We start from the raw sequence: 25022 nt of genomic DNA, 5'->3' as shown, positions 1-25022 counted from the left end.
TGCTAGAGATAGATATCTGTAATGAGGAGACTACAGAATAATTGGAAGTAATTTTGCAGCAAACATACCAGAACATATACAGCCAGATGAGTATTTCTGCCTGCCTATGATGTACCTTGTGAAGCTATACACTTCTTACAGCAAGCTCTACATTTTTTGGAAAACTTGGAGGAAATTAGCTATAAGCCATGCTATTTTGTTTTTCTTTATCCACCTTGATGGTAGACTTTATTATAAAAATAACAATGGTTTTTCAACAAATAAAGTTAACGATGGTAGTAGATAGGGATACTTTGGTTTATAAATACCCCAATACAATGTACAGTAGCCATTCTTCTTGTTTGGTTCATAAACAATTCAAAAGGCTTTCAAGTGAAATGTCCTAAAAATGTTCTAAGTTATTGTATGAATATATATGCTGAGATTCTGACTCAAGATGATAGACTGAACCCGCTGACTTGGCAGCTCTCAACAGAATGACCATAAAGGAATAAAACAAGATAATCCATAAGAGCAACAACACAAACTTAGGAATGGACTCATTGCAGGACAAAAAAAAAAAAAAAAGGGAACAGTTTCATCACAGGGTAAGAGGTTTCAAAAACCTTCTGGAAGATGGAAAGCAAATGGCACAGTGGTGGATGACAGGAAATTGAAGGAGCTACAGCCTGGCATGTGTATGGAAAGGGCTGCCCTGAAATCTGGGAACAATATCCCGACAGAACACTACAGAAATCCTAGACTTGGCAGCCAACGGTAGAACCAAAGGTAGTCCTGTGAACTGGGGCTAAAAAGAGGAGACTACATAAATATCCGTTTGTGGAACAATTAACCACACTCCTCATGATCTGTACCCAGAAGAACAAGCAGCCATACTTTTTACTCTTAGGCAAAACAGAAAGGTGAAAGAGAGAGATCTTCAAGACTGGGAATGACAAGGACTTTTGGGAATTCTACAGACGGAACCACCTCTGAAGGCGAAGGGTACAACTGGAGAAACAACATCATGGACAATAGGATCCCCGGCCTCAGAAAAGCGTCTGGTATCCATGGAAACAGAGCTGTGTGTTCAAGGGACAATATGGATTGGAAAATGAGCATTAGAATGATAGGTAACCTGTGTGGTCCAAAGACTGAGGCAGCCCCCCTGGAGGTTTTCTCCCTTCTTAAGACCCCTAGGACCTCTACACAACCCTTGAGTTAAGGAAGGAAAGTTCCAATAATGACTGTGATTGAATTCACCACCAGCCAACACAGGCAGAGGCTTGAATTTAGATTTAATACAATTTCAAGAAAACAAGTATTGACTATGTATTTTTAATGCTAAAACCAAAAATAACTATACAGGGGCGCCTGGGTGGCTCAGTCTTTAAGTGTCTGCCTTCGGCTCAGGGCATGATCCTGGCATTCTGGGATCGAGACCTGCATCAGGCTCCTCCACTGGGAGCCTGCTTCTTCCTCTCCTACTCCCCCTGCTTGTGTTCCCTCTCTCTCTGGCTGTCTCTCTCTGTCAAATAAATAAATAAAATCTTTAAAAAAAATAACTATACAGAAATATACACTAGATAGATTTGTTTTTTATAAAAGTATGAGTTGACTTGAATATGATTTAAAAAATAAGTATTGACTAGGTAGTCTATGAATAAATACAAAAAGAACTATACACAAATATTGGACTCTAGTTAGTAGGTTCATTTCTCACAAGGGTATGGTTGGTAATTTTGAAACTACTTATGTGTATTCTGGGATTGAGCAAATAAGTTAATATATCCCAGAAAGCCAGGTTTACTGCTGGAAAAAGAAGTTATGAATAGGGAAAGGGGAGAGACTAGCATGAGTCCTGTGGTGTTGGACTGAATTGGACATATCACTACAAACTCATGGTTTTTAAATACATACACACAGATAGATACAGACATAGACATTAGTCTGTCCACTGAGAGGATTAGAACAATGATACCCTATACCAGTGAGAGACTCTTGATTTCCAAATGTCGTTCTCCAAGCCTTAGAGAAATGGTTGACTCAAGGGTCCAGATCAGGGAAAGTACAATGAGGCTGGAATAGCTTGTGGGGTGAAAAAGTAAGAAAGTGCTCAAAGAAAATGACTGTGACAATTAAAAAATGCACAGAAGCCAAATTGATGGGGCTCCATATGAACAAATCTGGGACACTTTGGGGATCGAATACACAATGATAGAATGGATTGTAATCCCTAGAACAAAGTAAAAATCCATGAGTACATAGTGATATAATAAATAATGGCATAAATAAATAAAAGAGGGGAGGAAGAGGTTTTCCTTAGTAGCATTCCAACTGATAAATGTAGAAGCAATAAAGAAAATAGAGAATCTGCATGTAGCAAATACCACAGTAACAATTATTTTCAACCAGGATCATCTATATATACTAAAAATTAGCGTGTGAAAACATGGCAAGAAATAGGATAGCTATATAGTTTTATATTATTTCCCAGCAAGATACTTATTAATTATAAAAGAAAACATTTACTATATCATGGAGAAACCTGACAGTCACCACCTTAACAAAGTGATCAAAGTTAATGTTCTGGAAACAAATTGACATATTTTGCCTCCCGATTCAATGCAATGAGAAAGGGTTACCTTTTGTGTACAATTCTTGGCAAAAAATGCATAAGATGAATTTAATCATAAGGAAATAACAGAAAAATCACGGACAAATCACATCTACGAAAATAACTGGACAGTACTCTTCAGAAAAGTGTCAGGTCACAAAAGAAAAGGAAAAACTCAGTGCCATAGATTGGAGAGACTAAGGAGACATGACGACTAAATTCATTGTGTGTTCCTAAACTCAATGTTGGAGTAGGAAAAGGCTATTAGTGGGGATATTGGTGAGATTTGCACAAGATCTATGTATTAGTGTTGCCTATAATACTGTATCTGATAATCCCCTGGTTTGGGTCATTGTGATTTACTATGTAATATGATGACATTTGTGGAATTTTAGTGAATAGTTTACGGGACTTCTTGGTACTACTTTTGTAGTGTTCTGTTATTCTGATGTTGTTTCAAACCGAAAACAAAAATTAAAAATATATACAATGGAATATTACTCAGCCATCAAAAAGAACGATTTCTCAACATTTGCTGCACATGGATGGGACTGGAGGAGATAATGCTAAGTGAAATAAGTCAAGCAGAGAAAGACAATTATCATATGGTTTCACTCATTTATGGAACATAAGAAGTAGGAAGATCGGTAGGAGAAGAAAGGGAAGAAGAAAGAGGGGGGTAAACAGAAGAGGGAATGAACCATGAGAGACTATGGACTCTGGGAAAGAAACTGAGGGCTTTGGGGGGGGGGAATGGGATAGGCTGGTGATGGGTAGTAAGGAGGGCACATATTGCATGGTGCACTGGGTGTTATGCGCAAGTAATGAATCATGGAACTTTACATCAAAAACTGGGGATGTACTGTATGGTGACTAACATAATATAATAAAAAAATAATAAAGATGAAAAAAATAAAAATAAATAAAAATAAAATCATCAATGGAAAAATAAACTAGTAGGTCAGACAATGTAGTGTTATTCGGTGCTAAAGAGTCAAGAGCTATCAAGCCACAAAAAGACATGGAGAAACCTAAAATGCATATCACTAAGTGAGAGAAGCCAATCTGAAAAGGCTACATACTGCATGATTCCAACTATATGACATTCTGGAATAGGTGAAACTGAGGAGACACTAAAAAGATCAGCAGTTGCCTGGGCATAGAGGAAGGATAAATAGATGGAATACTGGGGATTTTTAGGACAATGAAACTATTCTGTTGATTCTCTAATAGTGTATATGTGTCATTATACATTTGTCAAAACCCATAGAATGCACAATACTAAGAGTGATCTCTAATGTAATATGGATTTTAGGGGTTTATGATGTGTTGATGTAGGCTTATGAGTCATAACTAATGTACTACTCTGGTGGGGGATGTTGATAATGGGGGAGTCTGGCATGTGTGAGGGCAAGAAATGTATAGGAAATCTCTGTACTTCCCACTCAATTTTGCTGTAAACTTGAAACTGCTTTAAAAGTTGTCTACCAAAAATAAAATAAAATAAATACATAAATAAAATAATATTTTAAAAATTAACTATCAATGGATGTTCGCACTAGTGGGAGAGAGTTTGATAAGGAAGAGTGTATTTACATAGTTTCAAAGTATCCACCGCAAGTTATTTATTAATTACAAGGAAAATATTGAATCTCTCCAGCGTAGAAACCTGGCATATACCACTATAGCGCAGGAATCAGACATCACAAATATTGAGAAATAACATTATGTGGCTTCCGATACATGCACCAAAAGACAGCAGCACCTCTCTGATATTCTGGCCTGATACACACAACCTGAATCCAATCATGAAGAAAGAACAGACATCCCCAAATTTATGGACAGTCTACAAAATTACTAGTCTGAACTTTTATTTTATTTAAATTCAATAAATTAACGTATAGTGTATTGCTATTATTTGCAAAGGTAGAGTTCAGTGATTCATTAAAAGTATCAGTTCACCCCCAAGACATAATCCAAGCTGCCACTATCTCTGTCCGGAATGATGGCGCTGACCTGTATGGTGGTTTTGTGCTGTGCCAAACTATCTAATGTGGTTCTCCACATTCCTTCTCTGCTTTGTTCTTGGTGAGGTTAGACCATGAGGGAAAAAAGAGAAATTTAGAAGGCAGAAGGAACTCAGCAGCTGTTATGCCCTAACAGTTGGTGTAGGGAGATAGGTGTTAGTGAAACTTGCATCTTGCTGTTCACCTGCTGACTCATCTGGTTGGTGCGGAGCTGCAGCCAGACCTGCAGATCCTCCGACTTCTTCCAGATCCTTCTCTTCATCATCTCCAGGTCCTGAGCCAGGGGTGTGTGCAGCTGCCTAAGGAAGGGCACCAGCTTCCTTTGCAGTTCACCCAATGCCATGAGAGGCAGTGAAAAAGGGACACAAGTTCAAGTCTGTCCCCAGTTGCCAAGTTTGTCATCAGGGTTGCCAACCTTCCTGACCTGCATAGTGACTGTAGACCACAACTGGATGGAGGCAACAAGCCACCCTTAGACTTTTATGCCAGCTCCTGATTGAACTATAACTGATATACCCTCCTAATTGGTCTCCCCCTTTTCTTGTTCCTTTACAATACCTCATAGCAGAATGAATTTTACAAAATATAAAGCTGATCATGTCAATACTTCCCTTTCTAAAACCTTCCGAGACTGCCCGTTCTTTCTAGGATAAAGATATTTGCTCCTAACACTGTCTACAAGTCACAAGGTCTGGTCCCTATGCATCTCCCCCATGTCACCTCTTCTCAGGCTCCCTCTTGTTCTCTTTTCGAGCCACATTTACCATATTGAGTCCACAGATCTCACCAAGCTCCCTTAAAGCATGGGGCCTTTACATATGCTATTCCCTGAACCTGGAGCTCCTTTTGCTCCTCTCTTCATGTGATCAGTCTCTTCTAATCTCTCAGATCTCAGCTTATGCTGAGCAAATTCACCATCCTGAGTATTCACAGCATCGAGCCAGTCTTCATGTTATCTGCCACATAGTACAAAAAATCAATTTTACTTCTGTTCATGTGATCTCTTGAACAATACCTATCTCCTCTACCAGACTGTATGTTGCATGAAGGCGGAGTCTGTGTGTGGTTTGGTTCATCATTATAGCCCCAGAGCCTAACACAGATTCTGGAATATAGACAAATGACAAAGAATTGTTGAATGGATGGATGCACGAATGAATGATACTGCTTCTATGTCTTTATACTAAATATTCTCTTTTTTCCTTTAGCAACTTTGAGTGGAATTCTGTGACCCTTAATTAAAATAGTCTTGAATGCAATAACCGTCTCACCAAAAACCTACAGCATGTAGTTTTCATCTACAAAATGAAAGCAATAATTGTCACCTTGCCAATCTTGCTGAGCTATTGTGAGAGTCAAAGTAATTGATCAAAATGAAAAAGGCTTCATAAAGTTTGGTCATCCCTGCTCAGGCCCAGTCTGCTCTGTCCCACCTGGGTCTTCTAGATCCTGGCTGAGAAGCTGGTCCTCATTATAGGGTCTGCAACTGCATGTGTGGATTCCCATCACTGTTATGCAGCCCAAGATCATGGCACAAATTGGCCCTGGTGGCTTCTAGGGAATTTTATCCAGATCCCAGAGAAGAGATTCAAGTGATGCCTTGCTAAATGGCAAGAGGTACAACCACAGAAGGCAAAGAGCTCAAGCTTCAGAGTGACGTAGAGATAAATGTAAGATACTGTTGGAGCCCCTATCAGACATACAGAATATCATTTCCACCCACTAACCATGTCACCAGTGAGAAACGGGGAGATTCAAGATATAAGTTCATCAAATATGTAGCAGCCTGATGACCCCTGGCAGTATTTGCTGACAATATCCAGTGGCTCGTGGCAGTGAAGTGTAGCTTCGCTGACAGCACAGTGTGTATGTGTACCAGAGGGTCTTTAAACCAAGCTTCCAACAGTGGCTCTGCTTCTAAAGTCACAGCTATGTAAGACAGAATGGGCACCAAAGCTCTCTCTCCAGTTACTATGACCCTCGAGTATCCACAAGGGTTAGCCCTGATAAATCCTAGGAAGGCCAGGCACAAGCAGCAGCCTTTAAATACACACACACACACACACACACACACACACACACACACACACACACTGAGAAGCACACAGGTATCAAGGCACTTGACCACTTGACACATTTCAGTGCCTTCCCATTGTTCTCATGATAAGGACCAAATCCTTAATGAGTCCTTATGGTCCTTGATGGTCTGGTCCCTGCTTCCCTCTCTAGCGCCTTCATATTCCATGCCTGTGCCACCGTATAGTACCTACTTCATCTTACACATGCCCACACCTGCTCTCTCTCTCTCTCTCTCTCTCTCTCCCTCTCTCTCCCTCTCTCCAGCTATATGGACTTCATTGTGTTCCTCATTCTCTCCATGCTCTTTCTGTCCAGACATATGGCCTTTGTGCATGACGCTCCCTTTCCTTGGAAATGCTCTCCCCTCCTTGTCCATCTGGTATCATCTGCTTACCTTTCAGATCTCAGCTGAAGCATCTCCTTTTCAGGAAGTCTTCCCTGACCTATTAACAAGGTTAATACCATGCCCATAAGGTCTCCCATTCAAATGTTCCTCTCCTGATTTTCAATCCACTTATGTGCCTATATGATTGATGTTTGACTCCTACCACTAGGATGGGGCTGACAGACTTGCCAGGTTTTGTTCATATGTGCCCAGTCATTAGCACTGGACCCACCTTTAGAAAGTTTCAATAAGTATTTGTGGAAGAAACCACTGGATTTTTAGCCATGTTCAACACAAGATTTGATTAATGCCTCTATGACTACTGATGTGCTTATATTTTCCTTCTGTAGGATCAAGAGTAATATAAAAAGACTAATTTAGGCTCTTCACAGGACCCACATATTTGGCTCACAAATGTACCTTGGTCACCTCTCTTACATTCTTCTCTTCCTGACGTGAGAATTGTACCATGAATCTCCAAGTTGATAGCCAGTAACACTGAACTCAGGCATTTCCCCCTTTTATTATTAGTTGGACAATGTGTGTTTTTATGAGGCTATTAAAGTAAGCTACAGGAAAGCTGCCAATGTGTTTCTGCAGTGATTTTTGGCAATCTATTTCCATCAGCCTCATGCGGTTCTGCACCTATTAACACATCCCTTTGAGATTCGATTTTATTCCAAACTCCATCAGTTCTACAGCACATGAATCAAATTAAAGACCAAGAAATTTCATCAAAATATTCCAGTTAATTTTAACCAATTTCATTCAGGCTGACAATTCCAAACACTGAAATTTATGTCATTCTTGCCAGAGTACACATGAACTGATCCTTGGCTTTTCAAAACAGCTCTAAACACGTTTACTACCACACCTTTAAAACTTCTAGAAAATCTCAGTTCCTAATAATTTGAAGGGGGTCCATATGTTGCTATGAAGATTTCAATCCCCTCCTTCCCTCAGTAGCCATGGCCCATTTGATGTCACAGAATAAAATGGGGAAGCCAGAGTAACCAAGGGAACTTGATGGACTACATAACGGCCTTGACCAATAAGAACGAACGTATGGTGCTCAAGCCTGGCTCAGTGTAGAAGCTGTGTTCTCAAATAGAACTAAATGGAAGAGTATGTTTCTTTTCAGAGTTTGAAATGATGAGAATGAGCACTCTGACCTGTAAATCTTATACTGGTTACTTTTTGCTATAGTAAGCTCAACAGATTTTATTTTTTCCATAAAGGGATATCAAAGTACATCAGGACTGAGACATTTAGTGAGTGGGGTTGCTAGATTCCCTCTAGTTTTCTGACAGGAGATGTGGTAAAAATGAGATTCTGCCTGTCCATGATGAGGTCCATAAGCCACAGTGGACTTATATTCTCAATCATGTTATCCTGAAACTCCTGCATGATAATTGTATTATTGTTGGCAAGTTTTGTCACCGGAACTAGCATTCATTGTATGGGTGGAATTCCTCATTATGCCAACCAGAATCACCTTGCTGAACTGTTCAGAGGCTGCACAGGTATCCCTGGGTATTACCCACGAGAAGTCTGTGTAGCAATGATGTGAATGTTGACCCATGGAATCTTTTGTCTCCTACTGACCACCAGTCCATCTAGAGCCTTCACTACTTCTGTGTGATTTTGCCATTTAACACTGTGTTAGTCTACCAATGAATACCAAGCTTTTCCATATGCATCTAAAAGCTTTTGATAAGTCCATTCCCACATTACATATGTTCTATGCTATGCAGTAGCTTATTAGCTGAGTGATCTTATCCATTCACCTATCTTCTCTTGAACCTCAATTTCCTCATCTATGAAATGTAAATGGTAATACCTATCTTATAGATAATAATATCTACTCTTGTGACACTAATAGGCAAACCAGAAACAAGCAATGATACAGCTTAAGCCATCTTAAGTGGGTAAAACTTCACTAAAACATAAAAGGGCATCATCCAGATCATCCTGAGCTTTGCCTTGCCGTGAGGTTATCACAATATGCTACTGGTATCAGTCTCCCTTTGAAAAAGCTGTGGCACCTGGAATTGCCATGTTAACATAATGAGGATAAGCATCAGTCATACTTGTGGTGGTGAGATTTTTCATTTTTATCCCTCCTATGAAGTTAACAGTCATATCAGTAACAGGCAGTAACATGCCTCAAGTCCATACAAATGTGTCCATTTTGGTCTGTATAATTTTCCAAGTGTACCTTAAGAGTTTCTTCATGGTATCTAGCAAGGGATCTGGCACACATTAGGTTAGTAATTAGTGTAGAATGAATGGGAGGAAAGGAGAGATTAAGGGAAAGTCAACCTCTATAAATTAGAGGCTGAAGAGTATTTATGATTCATCACTGGGAAGTGAAATACCAGCTCAATTTGCAGCAAAAAAAGTAAATAAGAAACTACCAATATACTTCCTTCATCTGAGCAGGCCCAATTCAGGGATTCAGTCATTCCAGCTGTGAGGAGGTTCCTAATCACAGAGCTGATAGCGTCTGGAAGTTTCTATTCCAGGGCTTTAACCTGAGAATTTCATTTCACATTTCTAATGGGCAAACTTTGTTCATGCTATGTTCCCAGTTTAATTACCTTTTCTTGTCTCTTTTGTCTTTTAAAAATGTGAAAATCCTTCAAAATATATCCAACACTTTATTCTATACCCAAAATGTTACTTAATAGCATGATGATCTTAAACACAGGATTTCCTGACTATATAGTCTTGAGCAAGTTATTATGTGAATCTGAATTTTCTCCTCTTAAAGATGAGGAATGTAATACCAACCACATATGGCTATCATGAATATTAAATAAGTTATATTAATATAAAATATTTAGTAAAGTGCCTGATATACTTAACATTCAAAAATTATTTGTTGTTTTTATTACTACTTGTTAGTATTTTAGCTCATGTCATCATTATATGTGTATGTGTATATGTGTGGGGGAAGAAAGCATGCATATACGAACATTCTGTGTCTTCCCAATTGAGTTACATGTTCCTAAAAAGCAAAAGCTATTTGTAACACTTTTTATGTGTCTTTCTTAGTGTCTAACCCAATGTTATGTCCACAACAAAGCTAAAAAAATACTTGCTCAAAGAAAGAACCCAAAGAAACAAGAGGGCACAATTCAGGAAGTGGTATTTTAGTTTACATCCGATGCCTATAATTTTCCTTTGATTCTAGATATTTCTCTCAGAATTTCAGAACCCAGAACATCCAAATGAGATATAAGACCATGAAATTATAGAGCATTGTAGAATTACACTCCCTGACCTTACAATAAAAATGGGACTCCAACTACCAGCCTCCATGAGACGGAGTCCATTCATTCATGCATTCAAATGACATTTGGTTTCAGCCATAATACAGTCAGTGAACTATATAGATACAGTCCTTAAACTAACAAAGCATGCATTGTAGTGTTGAAGAAAGAAAAATAATAAATATTAGAAAGGTAGGTAGGTAGATAGATAGATAGACAGACAGACAGAACTGTTATATAGAAAGATAAATCAGTATTAAAGTATAAAGAATAACTAGAAACTAGGGAGAAAGAAAATGCTACTCCAGCCAGGATGGTTGGAAAAAGCATCTCTAAGGAAGTGCCACTTGAACTGAAGCCTGATAAGTATGAAAGAACAAGCCACATGAAGGTCTGAAGGAAGATGGCTAGGCAAAGCAAAGGACAAGTGCACAGGCAATAAAAGGGTGGTGAACTTGGTATGTTTTAAAACAATAAAATAATAGAAGATCAGTGTGGCAGGGAAGTAACGAGTAAGAGGAGAGTGTTAGGGAGTGAGTTTGAAGAGTTGGGGGGGACTGACTTGGCTTATAGACACACAGAGGGCTTTTTTTTTAATTATTTTTTATTAGTTTCAGAGGTAGAGTTTAGTAATTCATCAGTTGCATGTAACAGCCAGTGCTCATTACATCACGTGCCCTGCTTAATGCCCATCACCAAGTTACCCCGTCCCCCCACCCTCCTACCCTCCAACAACCCTCAGTTTGTTTCCTAGAGTTAAGAGTCTCTTATGGTTTGTCTCCCTCTCTGATTTAATCTTATTTTATTTTTCCCTCCCTTCCTCTATGATCCTGTTTTGTTCCTTAATTTCCACATACGAGTGAAATCATATGATAATTGTCTTTCTCTGATTGACTTATTTCATTTAGCATAATACCCTCTAGTTCCATCCACATTGTTGCAAAGGTGAGATATCTTTTTTGATGGCTGAGTAGTATTCCATTGTATGTCTGTGTGTGTATATATTTTTATAATATTATATATTATATAAAATATTATATAATATATAATATAATAATATATAAAATATTATATAAAATATATTTTTTTCCACATCTTTTTTATCCATTCATCTGTCAATGGACATCCGGGCTCTTTCCATAGTTTGGCTATTGTGGATATTGCTGCTATAAACATCGAGGCGCAGGTGCCCCTTCAGATCACTGTTTGTATCCTTTGCACAAAGTACTTTCAATTTCATTCTCAATGCAGTGGGAAAGGTTCAAGTAGGTGAGAGTTATTAGATTTCTGTTTGAGGTTTTTTTTATTTTTCCTCCTGACACCAACCAATTTTGACACCAACTGGGAGTTTTACAATTCAATTCAATTCTAACACTAACTATCTGGAGCCATACTAAGATGTGACACTTCAGACTGCCACTCCTGTCTAAGATGGCAGATCCCACAGTTTTAAGGGCTTGGTTCCATGAAACCGCCCTCGTCAGACAGCAGTTGCACGTATCAAGTCCCCAGTTACCCACACCTCTGCTTAACTTGCCTATAAAGTCAGAAGTTCCCACTCATAGGACTCAGAAAACATTTTCCTAACTATTATTTATTTACTTACTATTACCAATTTATTATAAAGGACAACTCAGGAACAGCCAGATAGAATTGATGCATAGGTCAAGGCATGGGGCAAGGGATAGGGAAGCTCCAAGATCTCTCTGGGCACATCGTCCTCTCAACACCTTGATGTGTTTACCAACCCCAAGATTTCTGAACCCTTTTATTTAGTGGTTTTTATGAAGGTTTCATTACATAAGCATGGTATTTATCATTGGCTATTGATTTATCCCCAGAGATTGGGAATGGAAATGAAAGTTCCAACCCTCTAATCAAACCTTGGTCTTTCTGGTGACCAGCGCCTTCTTGAAACTGTCTAGGGACCCCCAGCAACCAGTCATCTCACTAACATACAAAAGATACTCTTACCACTCAGAGATTTCAAGGGTTTTAGGAGCTGTGTGTACCAGGAAGAGAGGACAGAGACTAAATACGTATTTATTATAGCACAGTGCTTTAATAGATGTATAAAGAAAAGATTTTTGGAAGGACAAAGTGAAAGCAATGGGACACGAGCTAGGCAGCTGTTGGCATATTTCAGGCAAGCAACTAACCCACAGTGGTTAGACTAGAGTGGTAGCAGTAAAACTGACCAATGGACCTCTTTGTGGGCACTCCTAGTAATGGTGATTACTAAGAATGCAAGAATAACAGCTCCATTAGAGGATAAGGATAGAAAATAGAGGATACTCAGGAAGTCTAAATAGTTAGAAATTTCTTCTCTAAGCAATTCGAGAAGGTGTATCAAGACCGTTGGAAATATCCATGTTCCTTGTTTCAGAAATCTCACTGTGTGGGGTGCCTGGGTGGTGCAGTCGTTAAGCCTCTGCCTTAGGCTCAGGGCGTGATCCCAGCGTTCTAGGATCGAGCCCCACATCAGGCTCCTCTGCTGGGAGCCTGTTTCTTCCTCTCCCACTCCCCCTGCTTGTGTTCCCTCTCTCGCTGGCTATCTCTCTCTGTCAAATAAATAAATAAAATCTTAAAATAAAAAAAAAAAGAAATCTCACTGTGAATAATTCATCTTAAAGAAATATTTTAACAAAAAAGAAGGAAGGAAGGAAGGAAGGAAGGAAGGAAGGAAGGAAGGAAGGAAGGGAGAGTGAGACATGTGGAGTTATTTATTATGGCATTAATTATGAGCACAAAAGCCCTTAACATCTGATCATAGAAAGATGATGAAGAAAATTATGGTAGTATAACTCAGTGGATTTTTATCAGCCACTAAAAGTTAAAATTATGAAGAAACAATTCATCATAAAAAATATTTGTGGTAGAATATAAAGCAAACAGAGAGGACTGTGAAATGTATGTCAGCTTACATCCACGTTCTTACATTGGTCTACATGTGAACAAGGTTTGGGGAAAAGTAATTAATGTGTTAAAAGAGTTGAAGGTGTTTTGTTTTGTTTTGTTTTTTAAAAAAATTTTTTTTCATGAATTTTATAGGCTATTGGTTTTGATTTTGGCTTCTGAGATTTTGTGTTCCCTTGAGAATTGTCCAGCCCAAGGAAATCAACCTGCTCCCTGGTAAATAAAATATAAACTTCCCCCAATAAATTTAACCATAACCCTAAATGAATCAGAGGAAATTGCTCTCTTTGGGGATCATAAGTCTTTCTGCAAGGCCCAAGGCCAAGGATGACAAGGTGCAAATGTAAATCTGGAATCAGATCTAGAAGCCTGATGTCCTGTATGTCATTTTAATGTCTTGGAACAAAGAATATACTTTTCTAACACTTTGCTCTTCTCTTCTGTAATTCCCATTTCTCTTCTTGATGGAACAAAAAACACTTCCAGGAAAGGATTAACATTCTTTCTCTCAACCTTGTTGTGCACACACCAGGGAGCAACATATCCTTGTAATAATATCAATCCACCCCCAAGAATTCAGCTTACTAGACAACCAAGGCTCATGCTTTATTGGTGTCTGACTGCCTCTAAAATGGCTTAGCTGGAATTTAAAAGAAAAGGCATTACATCCTATTGAGTATCCTGCCCCATGAAAACCTAAATGTAAAATCTAAAGACAGCCAACTCCCCAAATGATAGAAAATAAAGGACACAATGATAGAATCCTGAAATAAGAGCGTGGAACACAGGCTGCTTTCAAAAGAATCATGATGCCCTGAAAATAAAATCAAGAAGAGACTTGGTGGGAGTCTTACCACAATTGTTCTCCAAAGTCCAAAGGGCTATAGCAATCAGAAGCCCTTCCCCCTTTTAAGTCTGTGACATGAGCAAAGCAAGAATTTACCAAATACATGGCGCTCGTAGGAATCTAGAAGTAGAAACAAGTTCTTTGAATTCAGGGAGATTACGATTTCATGTGCAGGAGAGATTCACGCCAGCATCACATAGAGAGCCAACGAGGACATGTAATGAAATGCTGAAAGTAGCAGTGCAGTTACGTGGTAGAAGGGACAGAGCTCCCCTTCCGTCACAGACTTAGTCTCACCTTCCAGTTCAACCACTTACCAATTAAGTGACTTGAAATGAGTCATTTTATTTTATTTGAGCTTCTGTTTCTTTTTCTGTAAAATGGGAAAAATAACAACAATCATCAGGCCTCATATGTGTGAGAGTTGCCTAACGCAGGGAAAAAAGGTTAGGAAGGATGCCTGTGGTTTTGAATTTCATGCAGACCGTAGATCACAATTTCAAAAGTGCATGGCCTATCCTGAGGGTCAAAATAATTGCCCTCTTAAAAACTATATATAACAACGGACACAAACTGATACAGGAGCATCCTTAGGTCCTATGGTCCCCACTAAGAAGCCCTTTGGAGGAGCTTCTGAGTTGCGAACTACCCTGGAGGTTGGTATCTGTCTGCTTGGAGCCAGTAAAGGCTGAAAGAATTCACTTGTACGCACCATCTAGTCTCACAGAACCAGGGAAATCCCTGCTCTCCTGGTGAATGATATGGCCCTTCCCCTACATGAACCTCATGTAAAAAGTGACTCTATGAAAAACTTACCTCATTTAAAAATTGAGTATTTTCAGGGGCGCCTGGATGGCTCAGTCGGTTAACTGTCTTCAGCTCAGGTCATGATCCCAGGGTGCGGGGATCAAGTCCTGCACTGGGCTCCTTGCTCAGTGGGGAGTCTGCCTCTTTGTCTCTCTGTCTCACCCCCAGCTCATGCACCCTCTCTCAAATAAATAAAATCTTTAAAAAACATTGAGTATTTTCAGAAAAGAGTCACCCTCCTCAAAATACAACATCTACTACATAAAAAAGAAGAAAGAATGGAAATAACCTAAGTGGCAAAGAACACTCACCAGGAAAATATGACCGTGAAAATTTTAACGGTAGATGAAATTGTTATCAAAATCAGCACCATAAAAATTAAACTTCCTCTTTAAAACAATAAGTATAATGTTTCAGTAATGCAAGATGAGTAAGTTCTAGAGAATGCTATGGGATGCAATGCCTATAGTTAACAATATGATATTGTACATTTTAAAATCCATTAAGAGGGTGGATCTCATGTTAAATGTTCTTATCACAACGAAATAAAAATAAAAATCAGACACACACACCTACACATACCCCCCCCACACACATATTCCCAAAATAGAGAAAACATTTGTTAAAAAATTCTATAGCCATACAAAAAAAAAAAGGGGGGGGGTCATCAGTGTGTAGAACTCAGGGAAAAAATAGTAAGGGAAATAATCCTAAATGAAGCGCACAGTAGGAAGGTAAAGAGGACAATTAACACTACCAAAAACACAATAAGGGCCAAGAGAACAAAATTAAGAAAGGAAAATAAGTGAAATGATATCAATTAGACACTTAAAGAACATAATAGAATGGAAAACAGGTAAGTTCTGGTGGTCATGAAGGAAGTATCCAGAAAAAAATGACAGGAAAAAAGAATAAAATTCAGAAATAAAGTGAGCTTGAATATGTCAATTGAAAGGCATATGTCCCAGGAAAACTTTATAAACAATTAACACAAAAATATACATTAATGAAGTTAACAGATTTCAAAAATAAATAATTTTTCAGGCAAAATAAGAAGAATCAAGTAATTTCTAAGGGCAAGTGATTTCTAAGGCTGGCCACAGTCTTTTCCACAGCAACCGTCAACCTGTAAGGATGAGGTTTATAAGGCGCTCTCTCAAGAAGAGAAAGCAAGATACAAGAATTTTATGGCTAGGCAAAACCCTGTTCCAGTACAAGGCAAAACACGTATTCGCAAACATGAAAGTACTTGGGAAGTAGAGTGTCCGTGTGCCCTTCCTGAAGAAGCTTCTAAGGGGTAGAATTCAGCCAACCAAGAAATCATTAGAAAACCTCTAGCAAATGTACTAGTGGTGAGCAGGGAGTCCATTTACAAATAAATGTATGAATAACTAAAGCAATTGTTAAAATTATGACTGTTAAACTCAATGCAATCACGACTGTGTAGAAACTATATAATTAGCAAGAGTCAGGAAGAGGTAAAGATGTTGAGGGTAGTGTAAGTATGCTGAATCCCTCATATTACACAGCTGAGTTCTACAATAATAGTAATATATTTAAAAACCTGACCAGGGCTCATTAAAAAAAAAAAGTTTAAAATATACAGGAATACTTAGTGAGAAATCTGGAAGAGCTATAGGAAGAAACTTTAAAATACTCCTAAAGGACATACACATATAAAAAAATTAAACCAAAGAAACGTATAATGTGTTCTCAGATATAAAGACACAGTATGTTAAATAGGCTAATTATTCCCAACTTAATATATACATTTAATGTACTCCAGATAAAAACTTAAATTTGATGTTATTGTACATTTCAAATAGGCACGCTGGTTCTAAAGTCTATATGCAAAGACATATTCTGTAAATGAAAGAATATTCATTCTGAAATTCTGAATATGTATATTCTGAAAATGAAGAGTAACGGGATGGGAAGTACTCTAATCAGATACTGAAATATTGTATAAAGGCTACAAAAATTTAAATAGCATTATATTGTCACATGAATTATAAAAACATTGGAATGAAATGGAGAACAGAATCAATATGTATTAAACCTTGATCCATAAGTGACACAGGTGGCTTTCCATACAAGTTGAGAAAATATAGATTATTCAGTTAGTGGTGTCAGTATAACTGAGTACCCTGTGGGGGGGGGGGGACAAAATTATGCTTGATTCCTACTTCATTCTTCACAACAAAGCAAATTTCAGCTAGAGAAAATATTGAAATGACATCATCAAATCATAAATGTTCTAGAGGAAAATAATATTTTCAATTGTAGAGGTAATTTTTAAATATAATTTCTGCAGGGTAAATAAGTATGACATAAATTCCAAGCCCAGAAAGGGAAAAATGAATAATTTTGATTAATACTTTTAAAAATACATCATGAAGGGAACAGGAAGCTTCCAGAAAAAATATAAAACTGGCTTTCTGTACCATATAGAAGATGTGCAGTCTCATTATAAAGATATGCAAATTATAACCATAAGGAGATACCACTCCCTTAAATAACAGATTTTTAAAAAGCTTAAATGGTTTGAAAAATGCATTTGCAGTGGGAGTGCAAGTTCACGTGCTCTATGAAGAACAACTTGGAAAAACCTATTAAGTATAAAAATGTACACCCAGCAATTCCACCCTTTGGAATTTATCCTATAGGTATTCTTGCACTTAAAAAAAATGATATGTGTATATTACATAATTATTTGTAACGGCAAAAGTTTCACAGCAATCTAAATTTCTATCAGTAGAGAATTTAAGTAAATCATAGACAGGTAATAGCAATGAAATAATACACAATGAACAGAAGAATGAGAAATTTCTCTATGTACAAATATGGAATAAATTTCCAAGATACATTGTTAAGTAATAAAATCAAGGTACAATGTGTATATAGTAATACAGTATGATTCCGTGTGTGTGTGTGCGTGTGTGTGTGTGTGTGTGTGTATGTATTTGAAAACTCACAGACTATCCCAAGAGGAATTCACAAGAAACTGGTAGCACGTGTGTATCTCTGGAGAGAGGAGGTGGGTATCCAGTGGACAGAAATAGAAAAAAGAGCTACTTTTCACTGCCCCCTTTGATTCTGCTAAATTTTGCATTATCTGATTTTTAAAAATTGATTTCTTAAACTATTGCCTCAGGAAATTAGAGCCAGACCAGGAAGAGGGGAATGAAAGGTTTCGTTTTTTATTATAAGCTCGCTTCTGTATTATTTGATTTAATGTATATTATTTTTATCTTGGTTAAAAAAATTCATAAATTAAGCACAAAAATAATTTTAAATACTCTGTTCTATTTAAAATACTCTATCCCACTATTCAGCTGTTTGTGCCAATTTTAGGAGTAGAAAATATGTCGCTGTAGCTATAATAGAGACAAAATGTTCAACGGATTATGGGAACACAAAAAAGAGATCGATTAATTCTGCAGGTGGATGGACAGTTACCAGGACACTCAGAGATGAAACGCACAGGATGATAAACTCACCAGACACCTGTGCAAAAGCCTTGTCGGCATGTGGCACAGCATGAGCAAAAGCATGGAGGTGCACAGAGCCTGTCATGTTAGGGACCACGGTGGCCTGGTGTTGCCTGGCGGTAGGAATGGCACAGAAGAAATGGCTAGAAGTATGTTGCAAAAGAGAAAGGTCCTTGAATGCCCTGCTAAGAAAGGTTGACTTTATTTAGTATAGTGGATTCTAAACCCGACTCATTATCAGAATTACCTGGGGTAACTTTGTAAAACTAAAAATCCCCAGGGCCCTCCTCCACACCAGTAAAATCTGACTCTGATGGAAAGACCTGGGAATCTGTAATTTTAGATTAAAATCCCTCTGCCTTAGCCATAGACAAAAGAGAGTCATCAGAATTCCATTTATGGTGTTTGGGTCACCACTCCATCTGCAAGGAGAGAGGAAGGGAACCAAATGTTCCGTTAGGAGGTTATGAAGAATTAATCATATGTATAGTCTCCCTTCTTATACCTATCAGCTGAAAATAAAGATCTCTTCCCAGGCACTTCAAGTTGTAAACTCATTCTCTCCTGGGCTATGCTGAAGGTGGAAGAGGAATGGAATTGGGGAAAAAGTGGAAAGGAGAAATAGCTCCCGTTTGATACACTCCATTTTCCCTGCCCCTGCCTCCAAGCATCCCCATTACATTCCTGCGGTGAATACCTAGTCAGGAAGACATAGAAGATACAAGAGCAATCAAGCACATTCACTAAGGTTTTCCTTAGAAACAAGGCCTTTTCCTCTCTATTATTAAAACAGCAATAACCACAACCCATAACCAGTCTCCTGGGCAGCAGATTTTATGTGACCTTTTGATAAGCTAACTCAGTTGCTATCCTCAGGTTCCAGACTGATGTTAATTACACAGATGATGTTCCCCAGAAATTGCTGTTCACGAATTCTTCCAGAGTCCTCCTGTTGGTAAAAGTTGTGCTTCATTAATTCAACCCAAAAGTGATGAGTGCAGAAATATGAAGCTGTGTCAGACATGGGTCCTGCCCTCAAGGATCTAACCCTTCCCTAGTGATCAAGAGATCTGCTTCGATTCCCTCATCCTGCCAGGGTCCTGTCAGACCCTAACAGCAAAGAGCTCCCATGATGTGGTAGCAGCCCACAGGGTGGGTAGTTGGTAGAATAATCCTGGTGAACTCTGGTCTTAAGCTCAACACAGAATATTAAATTTAAAGAGAATCTTCAGGGGGTGCCGGGGTGGCACAGTTGGCTAAGCTACCAACTCCTGGTGTCCACTCATGTGATCTCAGGGTCGCGATCTCAGTGTTGTGAGATAGAGCCCCACACAGGGCTACAAGCTCAGCGTGGAGTCTACTTAAGATTCTCTCTCCCTCTCCCTCTGCCCTCACACTCACTTTCTCTCTCCCTCTCTCTCTCTCATTCTCAAATAAAGAAAGAAATGTTAAAAAAAAAAAGATAAATGAATCTTCAGTATCATTTAGTCCAATCACCTCAATTCATAGATGAGAAAACTAAAGTGCAGAACAATACATTGATTTGCTCAACGTTACACAGGGAGTAAAACTCAAGCTGAAATCAGACATACCAACTTCCACTCTGAAACTAATAGGTCAGGTGACTATAATTTCAAGTTCCAATGCCATAACTAACTTTCCCAAGTCGGGCATGAGTGTCCTTGGTATTAGATTCACCTCGTCTTTTAAGCCAGATGAGGAAATTAGAGAACTTTAAGTTAGAGGGACAGGGGATCTACTGACTCACAGGACAGAGATCACAAGACTTTGGTTCATTCACATCCCAACTTCTGCAAAAATTACTGAGTGTCTGTAATCAATAAGTAATACGGATAAGGTCCCAGCTTTCTGACTTGACTATTGTCAATCATCTCACCCCAGACACATGATAGTAAAAGGCTAATCTGTACTTTTTTTTTTTTTTTCATCTGTGCTGGCTCCAAACCGATGGTCTGCCCATATTCCTTTTTTCCCTTCTCAAGTTTGGGTCTCAAGGCATAAAGCAGAGATGACAAATACACCGCATAGATGCTATTTCTGTCCTGTTGGCTATCCTTGGCAGACATCACTAATCCATCACAGCACTCTTTCCACTGTATTGCAAGGAGATCTTAGAATCTTTCACCACACAACTCTAGGCAACAACTGTCAATCCATCTAAGATGACATATGACTCTAAGGTGCACAGATTTTGCTCATTTTCCTTCCTATACAACCTCAGCCTGAATTGAAACCTAAAATAGAATTGCTTGATAGATAGAGTGAAAGAGGAAAAGCCTCAGGAATGTTCAAATAAGTAACACACACACACACACACACACACACACACACACAAAATGGTTGTAAGACTGCCCAGAATCAATTCAAAATGACTCAGTAAAAGTTTACTGAGTGCCAACACCATGCCGGATGAGGGGTATACTGACGTGAATAGACATAGTCTCCATCTTCAAAAGTTTCCACACCAGATGGGGAGAGATTTCTATAACAGATAAATTTTAAACAATATGGTAATGATTATAACTGGGTAAGCTCCATGCCTTCAGGCAGGGATCATGACTATATTTTTCACTACGGCATACCCACCACACACCCCCCACACGTGGCATAGACCAGGTACTCAGTAATAGCTGTTAAATGATGGAGGCAGAGGTCACAATACTTATTTTGTCTGGAATAAATGGGCAAAAGCCTTAAGGAAAAAGTCAAAGTTTTCCTGCATCTTGAAAAAAATCAGTAAGAACCTTCAGACATGCATAAAGACAGGAACTCCTATTTATAACTTTTCTCCAGAATTATGATAAAAACAAAATAAGCCACTTGTCCTCCAGTTGTTCGCAGATAACAATTACCCACTTTCCAAAAGATTTAAAAGAGTGCTTCATGAATATACAATAAAGAGAAAGGTATGACTGGTTTTCATCAAAGCTGTTGTAATCCATCTTTATTTGTTCTAGATGTCCCGGAAACCCCAAATTCAACAATGGTCACAGATTGTGCTCTCAGAGTGATCTTTTATCAGTTTTCTTTTGTGGAACACTAATTAAAATAAATTAGGGTGACATGTCATTGACTGGCCTGGTTTTACCAGTGCATAACAAAGAGACAGGAGAACAGACTTGAAGGGTAATAATCTGCTACTTGTTTTTACTTCCTAAATTGCAGATGTCTGTTTCTAATGGATGAACAACTGAAATTTCAAAGCACTTACTTCAAGCATAACTAAATGTCTTCCATCAAGCAGCTATATTAGAGATTTGATTAACATTATCTCTTCAAATATGCTTGAAAGAATTCATTCCTGTTTTCATGGAGAATATCTTCAATCTCGTCTGTCTTTGAACTTTGATAAGCCTTATAGCCCACGTGCCCCCTCTTCTGTACTTGATTATACTCTTCCACGTGGCAGATTAAAATTTTATGTGTGCTAAGTCATGTGTCTTCAGCAAGGCTGTGGTACATGGCAAAGAGATCAGATCTTCTATTGCCTTTCTGTCACATATAAAAGGAAGGAGAGAGGACAAAGAGAATAAAGGAGAGAAGAAGGGAAGGAAAGAAAATAAGAAAGAAAAAGAAGAATGAAACGTGCACTATTAGACATCCATTATCTTCCATGCATGGTGCTATGTGCTTTGTATAAAATATGCCATTTAATCCTTTCAAGAACACTATACATTAAGGAGGGCACGTATTGCATGGTGCACTGGGTGTTACACGCAACTAATGAATCATCGAACTTTACATCAGAAACCAGGGTTGTACTGTATGGTGACTAACATAATATAATAAAAAAACATTAAAAAAAAAAAGAACACTATACAATAAGTATTTCTTTCCTTTTTGGAAATAAGGAAACTCAAACACGAAATTGGTTGCCAGTTGCATGGCAGAGGCAGAATGAAAACCCAGGTCCGTCCTTCATGTTTATTTCTCCTTCTGAAAGAATTTGCTCTGCCAAGGCCCCTTCTCAGGTGACAGTGATGAGTAGCCATGTCATAGACTATCAGACTCTGGCTCTCCCCCATCCCTTGGACACAAGTGACTGAACATCAGGACTTTGGTATCTGAGACACAGCCATGTCCTGTATGAAAAGATGAAGCCATTCAGATTATTTCTATTGTTTGACCTAGAAAGTAACTAAGAGACAGAGTCAGTTAAGAGTGAGACACAAAACCAAAAATAATTAATTAAGAAATGACCTGTCAAGCCACAGAGTAGAATATATTTACAACAGGTATAACCAACAAAGGATTTCTATGTGTATGACATAAATAGTTCATATAGATCAGTGAAAAAAAGGCAGACAATATAGGAGATGGTCAAAAAATTTGAACAGTACCTCACAAAAGAACATATGCTATGTAGGGTGGCCATATAATGCATCATCCAAACTGGGACCACTCAATAATTATACCAGGACAACAGGAGTGAGCCAGGACTGACCCAGGCAAATAGGATATATGAGGGGCACCACCGGAATAACAACAAACACATACAAAGGTGCTCACCCTCATTGGTCATTCAGGAAATGCAAATTAGGACTACAGTGAGGACTTCCACACACGCACCGGAACGACTAAAAGGAAGAAGACTGATAATACAAACTGTCAGTAAGGGTGAGGATACGGGGCACATAGAACTCTCCGGCATTGCTGGGGGGGGGGGTATAAATTGAGACAATCACCCTGAAAAACTCTTGGGGAGCAACTACCAAAGTAAAACATGCATGTCTAATGCACCAGTTCAACTCTCAAGTATATATATAAATATATATGTATATATACACTTCAGTATACATACACGAAAAAACAATAAAAATTTGCATAGCGACGTTATCCATAACAACCCGAACTGGTAACAGCCCAAATGGCTATCAGTAGTAGCATAGACAAATACAGTATAGTATACTCATACAATAATGACTATGCCACAGTTAAAATGAGTGAGCCAGTGCCACACAAGACAACATGGATGGATATCACAAATATAGTACTAAATACTAAGAAACTGGACTCAAAGAGTAAAGAGTATATGATTACATTTTTATAAATGTCAAAACAGGCAAACTAATCTATGGCGTTAGAAGCCAAGCTACCACTTACCTTTGGGGAAGGGCTGGTGACTGAGACGAAGGTGGGGAGCTTCTAGGAAGCTGGTAACGTTCTGTTTCTTCATCTAGGTGGTAGTAATTCAAGTATGTTCACTTTGGATAAAATCATTGAGCCCTACACCAAAAATGTGTGCATTTTTTTTCTCTGTATACTATACTTCAATAAACAAGTTTATGAGTAGGATGAAAATTTTTTTAAAAAGAGAGAGAGGAAAATTTCCTGAAGCAAAGTAGGGCTGTGATGGGCAATATGCAAGCTGAAGTTATAGGGAGTAAAACTTAACAGAGGAAGCCAGTCAGTAAAGAGAATAGAATGAAACAGATATGCAGGTAGAAGCTGAGAAGCCATGGGAGAAAAACCATGGGTTTTTGAGACAGGACAGCCAATAGTTTGCACTGCCTCAAATTCTGGCAATTTTCCAATTCCTGATCCCATTCATATGTATTTTTATAATAATCACCCTTTTTCTTGAGGCAATAAAAAAGGCTCTCCATAAAAACAAACAAGGCTGGGGTGTGTGGGTGGCACAGCCAGTTAAGCCTCTGACTCTTGGCTTCAGCTCAGGTCATGATCTCAGGGTCCTGGGATTGAGCCCTGCGTTGGGCTCCACTGACCAGGGAGTCTGCTTGAGGGTTCTCTCTCACTCTCCCTCTGCCCCTCCCCCCACACTCTGGTGCTCTCTCTCTCTCTCTCTCAAATAAGTAAATATTTTAATTTTTTTTAAAAATCAAAAAATAAAAATAAACATGGCTAACTAAAACACCAATGTTTTCTTTCTCAGACCTGCTAAAAGTACAATTTTGGCAGCTAGGGAGCTTATCTTCATCAAAAGCTATTTGTGTTATAAATGAAAACAAAATAAAGTGAGCCCTGTGGGTGATGAACTCTTATGCCTTCCGTGACAAGAGTCAGATGATTTCCAAAATATACTGCAAATAGAGAACCCTCATCCTGATTCAAATCCATCATCTGTCCTGGGCGTATAAACCATGAGTGGTGCTCAAATAACAGATCTTATGTCATTTCACGTTGACACGTATTTACTGAGCTGTACTACAGCTCAGATACTAAACACAGGGGTTAGGGAGCTGAATATAGTGTGACTTCTCTTGGTCTCACAGGTTTTATTCGTTTTGTGTGGTACTAAATGTCCAGCACCTGGAATAGTGTCTAGCACTTAATAGGTGCTCAATTAATATTCATTGAATGAATTAGTGAATGAATAAGTAGAAGAGATACACAAATAATTGCCATGCCATGCAACGTAGAAGCCTGCGTAGGCTTTAGTGATACAACGGAAGTTGTTCCATTTCCAGTAGAGATGAGAAAAGGCTACATCGAAAGAACAATTTGGTTGAGCCCTGAAGAATTCTCTCATTTATTGACAGACAATGAACGACATTCCAGGCAAAGAAGTCACCATGGGAAAAATTAGGGGCATGTATGTATGTGCAAAATGTGTTCAT

The 25022-nt window shown here is 38.5% G+C and overlaps 1 long non-coding RNA gene across 2 annotated transcripts in view; it reads right to left on the bottom strand.

Annotated features, from left to right (window-relative positions):
- Window positions 1-19192: 19192 nt before the first annotated feature.
- Window positions 19193-25022, bottom strand: part of LOC125281051 (uncharacterized) — an 84732-nt gene continuing 78902 nt past the window's right edge. For both annotated transcript variants that reach the window (XR_008957742.1, XR_008957741.1), the window contains 2 exons: window positions 23548-23620; window positions 19193-23036 (listed from right to left, as the gene is read on the bottom strand). This is a non-coding gene — a long non-coding RNA (uncharacterized LOC125281051). The remainder of the gene's footprint in view (window positions 23037-23547; window positions 23621-25022) is intronic.

This window comes from Ursus arctos, unplaced genomic scaffold (genome assembly GCF_023065955.2).
Source record: "Ursus arctos isolate Adak ecotype North America unplaced genomic scaffold, UrsArc2.0 scaffold_6, whole genome shotgun sequence".
Taxonomy (NCBI): domain Eukaryota; kingdom Metazoa; phylum Chordata; class Mammalia; order Carnivora; family Ursidae; genus Ursus; species Ursus arctos.
This window is presented reverse-complemented; position numbering and strand designations above follow the sequence as displayed.